The sequence below is a fragment of the Ixodes scapularis genome, unplaced genomic scaffold (genome assembly GCF_016920785.2).
Source record: "Ixodes scapularis isolate PalLabHiFi unplaced genomic scaffold, ASM1692078v2 PGA_scaffold8__174_contigs__length_109621045, whole genome shotgun sequence".
In the NCBI taxonomy this organism is placed as follows: domain Eukaryota; kingdom Metazoa; phylum Arthropoda; class Arachnida; order Ixodida; family Ixodidae; genus Ixodes; species Ixodes scapularis.
The window spans coordinates 93,296,601-93,302,600 of record NW_024609883.1 but is presented as its reverse complement, the minus strand read 5'-3'; positions in this window follow the sequence as shown (position 1 = coordinate 93,302,600).

Here is a 6,000-nt window from a genome sequence, read left to right as displayed (position 1 = left end):
AGAATCGTTTCTTGTTTGTATTCAAGGTTTTGACTTTTTATCTAAATTGCTTTTTTTAAACACAATGGGCTAATTTTACGATTAGCTAACTGATCCTGACAAGAACCATTTTGTCAATCAGCATATTCTGAGAAATGTAGCCACAGGGATGTAGAACTAGTGAAGGTGGGTTCACGCGCTAGTCATTGCTTACAACCGAATGTCAAAAACATCTCGTCAAAAAAGAAGGTAAAATGGGGGGTTTTACGTGCCAAACAACCAACGAAGGGCATCTGGCACGCCCTAGACCAGGACTTATTAGCTCCTACCACCTGGAAATTTTTCGACATGCGGGCATCTCGGCCAGGATTTGAACTGTCCACCCGGAAATCGGCAAGGCCGGCGTTTTGCCTCCGAGCCCCTGAAGCGGCCACAGTTTTTGCCTGTCTCGAACTTTAAAACATTGGTCGCTTCACCGCTTTTATCCCTGATGAAGCAAGAGCCAGTCAGATATATAGCTTAAGACGTCTCACTGCGTGTGCGCGAACGCTTTGCACATGCGCAGTGAGACGCCCCAAACGGCTCGGGCGACCCAAAATGTTGCGGCACCCTATTCTAAAATTCTCGAATCAAGCCGCAACGCACCTAAATACAATGATGTTTTTTTTTTGTTTTGTTTCAAAAGTCTCTTTGACCGTGCGCGTTGCGCCAGCAGGCTTAGGTGAAGATCGACGCAGCTCGCATAAGAACCGAGCCGATTTCATTCTGGCTCCATTCCGGAAGAACAACGTCGAAATTTATTCCCTTTCCATTCCGGAGTAGCGGAAGTGCAGAATGATTCCGGGATCATTTCAACTACAGAGAGGCAACTCCGCAGCACTCGTAAACATTGTTTTGGCTATGAAAAGTCGTGATAGAATAAACAACTGTTCTACCGGGTTTTCTCTTCTTTTTTTTTTTTTTTGAATTGTATAATGTGACTTAGAAAAAGTGGGGAATTCTCTTATGTAAAGATATGTTTCAGTGCGTATATTTATACTGGGTGACACCGAGGAGATGAAACTCGGTGTTTCGGTCCGCCTAAATAAACCACGCGTCGCAGAGATCTGAGACTTCGTGAAAAGAGTAACGATAGTGGAGGTGATAAAATGCGAAAGTTTGCTAAATAAAAAAATACAAAAGAAAAAAAAAGTTCAGCCTTTCGACTCTGGTGAAGAAGGAAGAGCAGCGGAGCTGTAGCTTCTTTTCTCGGCAGTGGCTTCCCAGGCGACCGATCTGCTCTTCCTTCACAAGGGAACCTTAAAGGGGCACTGACACATCAAAATCATATTTTTTTTTATTATCCGAAACGGTCGAAAACGATGCCGGGACATTACCCTCAAAATTTGAAATTTGGGAATTCAGTATTCGTGAAGTAAAAAAACAATTTCCAAATGCCGAATTCGAAGTTCCCGCGCGATCGGCGCCGGTGCCTTGACGTCAAAAATTGCGGAGACCTGAGAGTCCCCTTTCCTGTCACCACTCCCTGCTGCTGCCATGGCGACCCAAAGCGAGGAGGAAAGGAGCGAGCGCCGGCTAGCGCCGGCGTTGCGGCGGACCGGTTTTGAGCGGTGTCGCCTGTTTTCCGTTGGAGGATACAAATCCAGGAGACGGCACCACAACGAACTCCCGATTTTTGGTATTTCAAAAAGAAGGGCCGTAGTGCGTTCGCAATTGCGTTAAAAAACATGTTTTAGGATTGCCGTCATTAAATGTTATAAAGATGCCGCCTACAAAGCTTCTAAATTTCCTGATTTTTGACGTCACCGATCAAAAGAAGCGAGGAGGCGAGGGGCGGGAAAATCAAACGCCAAAAATAAAAAGGCGCGCGTGCGCGCGGGAAAATTTTTTTTCGCGATGCGGTTTGTTTTGCGTGTTTATGGCTGCAACTTGCATCGTTTTAGACAATAAAAATAAATACGACCTTTGGGGTGTCAGTGCCCCTTTAAACGCTCGACGTAGTGGAACTTTAGGCGATAGCGGCCTCGCGGCGGTTGCGAAACCGCTCGCGCTGCTGCGCACATCACCGCTCGTTCCGTTCCCGCTCTTCTTCCTCCGAAGAAATGTTGCCGACTTCTATGAGCGACGGCAGCAACCAGTTGTCTGGTTGCCGAGGCTGGAAAGGTTGCCGCGATCTACGAGCGACGGCGGCAACCAGTGTTGTGTCGACATTTGTTTGGTACCGGACACAATCCTGGAAAAACAAACCATTGACAGCTCCGCTGTAAAAAAAAATAAATAAAAAAATCGCCGTTTACTTACGTTTAGTTTCATCATACCGATTTTTGAGATTGTGGATGCCTGCTGCATTTATTCCAGTGAAAAAAACTTAACAGTTAGAAACACAATATTGTTTTCTTTAAGTTGTTTTCACTGCCATAATTGCTACACGCGCCCACAATCTCAAATTTCAATTTGATGAATATTAGGCTTGGGTGCACATGGGCTCATAGACAATTCTTTTTCTTCTGTATCTTTTGATCCAGGTAGTGTCATATGCTTACACTTTCGCATTTTATCACTGCCACTAGCGTCACATTCTCAAGGAGTTTCAGCTCTCTGCGACGCGTGGTTCATATATACGTGCCGAAACAATTGGTTTAATTTCCTCGATTTTTAACCATTCACATTACTTTATTCGAAATTACGGTGTAAGAATAATATTAAACTTATGCAAATTGACTGAATGGAAAGAATTAGAAATGACCTCTGTATGGATCGTCGTTTTTCATTTCTGCTGGAGAAAAGTTAGTGATTGGATATATCACTGTATTTTAAAATTGTCTACATCTGACAAAGTTATGTCGCTACCTTACGTACAAGCCCCGTAGGCTTTTATGGGAATTTATAATGTATGTGCAGATCTGTAAAAAGATAAAAATTGATTGAGTGAATGAATATTCAATTTTTCTACCTGCCTAATTTCATATTAGAAGTATATCGAGTATGCTTTAATGGGCCACTGTCGACCCCAATATCGATATTTTTTATCATACAAAACGACTAAAAATGATTTCCAGGGATCGCCCTAAAATTCTTAAAACCTGATGCTCTCTAGATCATTAGTTTGGAGTCATTACGCGTTACAAACACATGTGATTGAAACGAAAGCCGTGCTTTTTTGACCTAAAATAAGTGTTAACATTACAAAAGACCTAAGTTTGAATTGAACTAACATTGAAATAGATTCTTTTAAACTCCTTGGTGTTACCTTCTCTTGGACTATGTTTTGGAATGATTACATAAAGTTCCTTGGTCCAAAGCTATCCAAATCGTGGGAATATTAAAACGTCGTCGCTATATTTTACCAACTAACGTAAATTATTATTTTATAATTCTCTCTTCTACTCCCATTTAAATGATTGTAACTTAGTTTGGGGCACAACGACTTTTACGACATTCGAAAAGTTACAGGTGTTACAAAGGAAAACACTGAGGGTTTTAGGTAATGTCCCGTTTGATTTTCACTCAACTACCTTATCTAAAGTTTCATGTCGTAAATGCCCATTCATTATATGATTGTAGGCTCACTACTACCCTAAAAGTAGAGCAACTTAGAAATACAAACTTTTTAATGTTGGGTAAATCTCAGAACATATATTGACAATAATCCTACCCGCGTAGCTGAAGGTTGGGAGCTGGTCACACCGAAAACAAACTGTGGCACATAAATGCTGAAATGCGTCAGTCCTTAATTACTGAATTTGCATATATATATATATATATATATATATATATATATATATATATATATATATATATATATATATAAAGGTACCCATGGGACTAAGTTATCGCTAAGCGAAGTCAGGACAACCTTTTTTTACTGATGATTAATTGTAGTAATTTTTCTTTGTTAGTGTTTGTGCACAGTTTTTTACGCAATAGCGGTAAGGTGCTCGTGTCGCAGAAAAGCCGGCGTCGGCGTGGCGCTGAGTGGAAAATTGTGATTGGTCAATAGGGTCATGACATCACAGCCACATGACCTCCCGCGGGAATTTCAGACAACCAACAACGTTCACGTGAGGCGCGTGACGTCACGTGTAGAATGAAAGTTAGTAAAACATGACGTTTCATGCGAAATAAAGGTCGTCGCATGTGTCAGTTGATTTCACTTTATAAAGTAATTAATTCGCCTTAAAGAAGCATTTTAAGATTTTTAAGCGGGATTCAAACCCACGAGCTTTCGGTTGCGAGCCAGACACGCTACTCTACTGACTAGGGCACACTTTCGTGTCCGCCACACTTCCTGCTCAGTGCTCACTGGCAGGAAGAGCATGAGAAGCAAATGAGAAAGCGATGCAAACGGGGCCCGATAGCGCTATCGCGTTCCAATCTTAAAGGCGAAGTTTAAGCGTCCTCTGAGGTTTTCGGTGCTGGATAACATCTCGGATAACCTTTCACACAGCACCTTTGCGACATCGCCCCTCGCGTCGCTCTCCAAGGGTAGAGTGTACTCCGTTTCACCTTATGTCGTACCGCAGGGAAGGCTAGAAGCGCGAGCTCATAGCGTTGACCGCTGCCCTTAGTGCACGAGAGCTTGTGCCGCCGAAATGTGCCTTAGAGCAGGGAGCTCGCGCTTGTAGCCTTTTCTGCGGTACAACACAAGGTGAAACAAAGTATAGAAGGTACGAGTGGGGCGAGCTATAGGGAGTATTCACTGGCGGCCATATCCGTGTGCGCTGCTGCTGAGCGCGTGCTGACGGCGAGCTTCCGCAGTCCTTTTGCAGCGTGCATTTAGCACCATCAAGGTTGCCGGTCTTGGCAGGCTAGTGAGCTCGTTCGGAGCCTGCGCTCTAAACATCGCCCTCAAATATGGCGTCCAGTGAATATCAGTTGCACCTCAAAATGTGGAAAGCGATCAGGTGGAACCAAGCCACTTCGATCGCAGCGCCCCCTTCGCTGCGATCGAGCAACGACACAGGTCAAGATCATATGGGCAATATAGCCCCTAAAGGGGTACTCACACGAGGGAGAAATCCCGGGGATTTCTCCCCGGCACGCGCGCATCACGAGATGAAAAGGCGAGGCTTTTGCACATCGCAAAGCCTGACGTTTTCGTCGTGGGATGCGCGTGCCGGGGAGAAATCCCCGGGATTTCTCCCTCGTGTGAATACCCCTTTAGGGGCTATATTGTGTTTTTATGATTTCAACGTCAGCGGTAACGTCAAAGCACCCCGACACGACGCCACGACGTCATCGTCCACGACGTTACGTGGCGCCAAGATGCTGTCGTAAGGCCGTCGTGACATCGCGTCGCGTCGAGGACGACGCCGTTTAGCGGCATCAAGTCGCCGTTGTGACGCGGTCGTGACGTCGCGTTGAGGACGACGCCGTTACGCGACATCAAGTCGCCATTGTGACGCGGTCGTCGCGTTGAGGACGACGCCGTTACGCGACATCAAGTCGCCATTGTGACGCGGTCGTCGCGTTGAGGACGACGCCGTTACGCGACATCAAGTCGCCATTGTGACGCGGTCGTCGCGTTGAGGACGACGCCGTTACGCGACATCAAGTCGCCATTGTGACGCGGTCGTCGCGTTGAGGACGACGCCGTTACGCGACATCAAGTCGCCGTTGTAACGCGATCATGACGACGCGCGCCACATCGAGGACGACGTGGACGTGGTCGTCGATGCCGACGTTGGCGTCGACGCCCCACGCAACGTCAAACATCGCTATGACGTCACGTTAACGTCGTCCTGACGTTCTCGTGAACGTCAACGTCATGGCGAAGCCTTGACGGCGTGTAACGTCGTCCCCTTCGCCAGCATCAACGTCGACGCGCGATCATGACGAAGTCTTGACGTCTTGTAACGTCGTCGACGATAAGGTCTACGTCGTGAAGCTGTCGGGATGTTTTCGTGACGTCGAGTTGCGTCCATGTCGACAACGACGTAAACGAACTGACACCAAGCGTCCTTATGACGTTGCATTGACAAGGATGCCATCATCTTGACGTCCCGTGACGTTGTCGTCGTC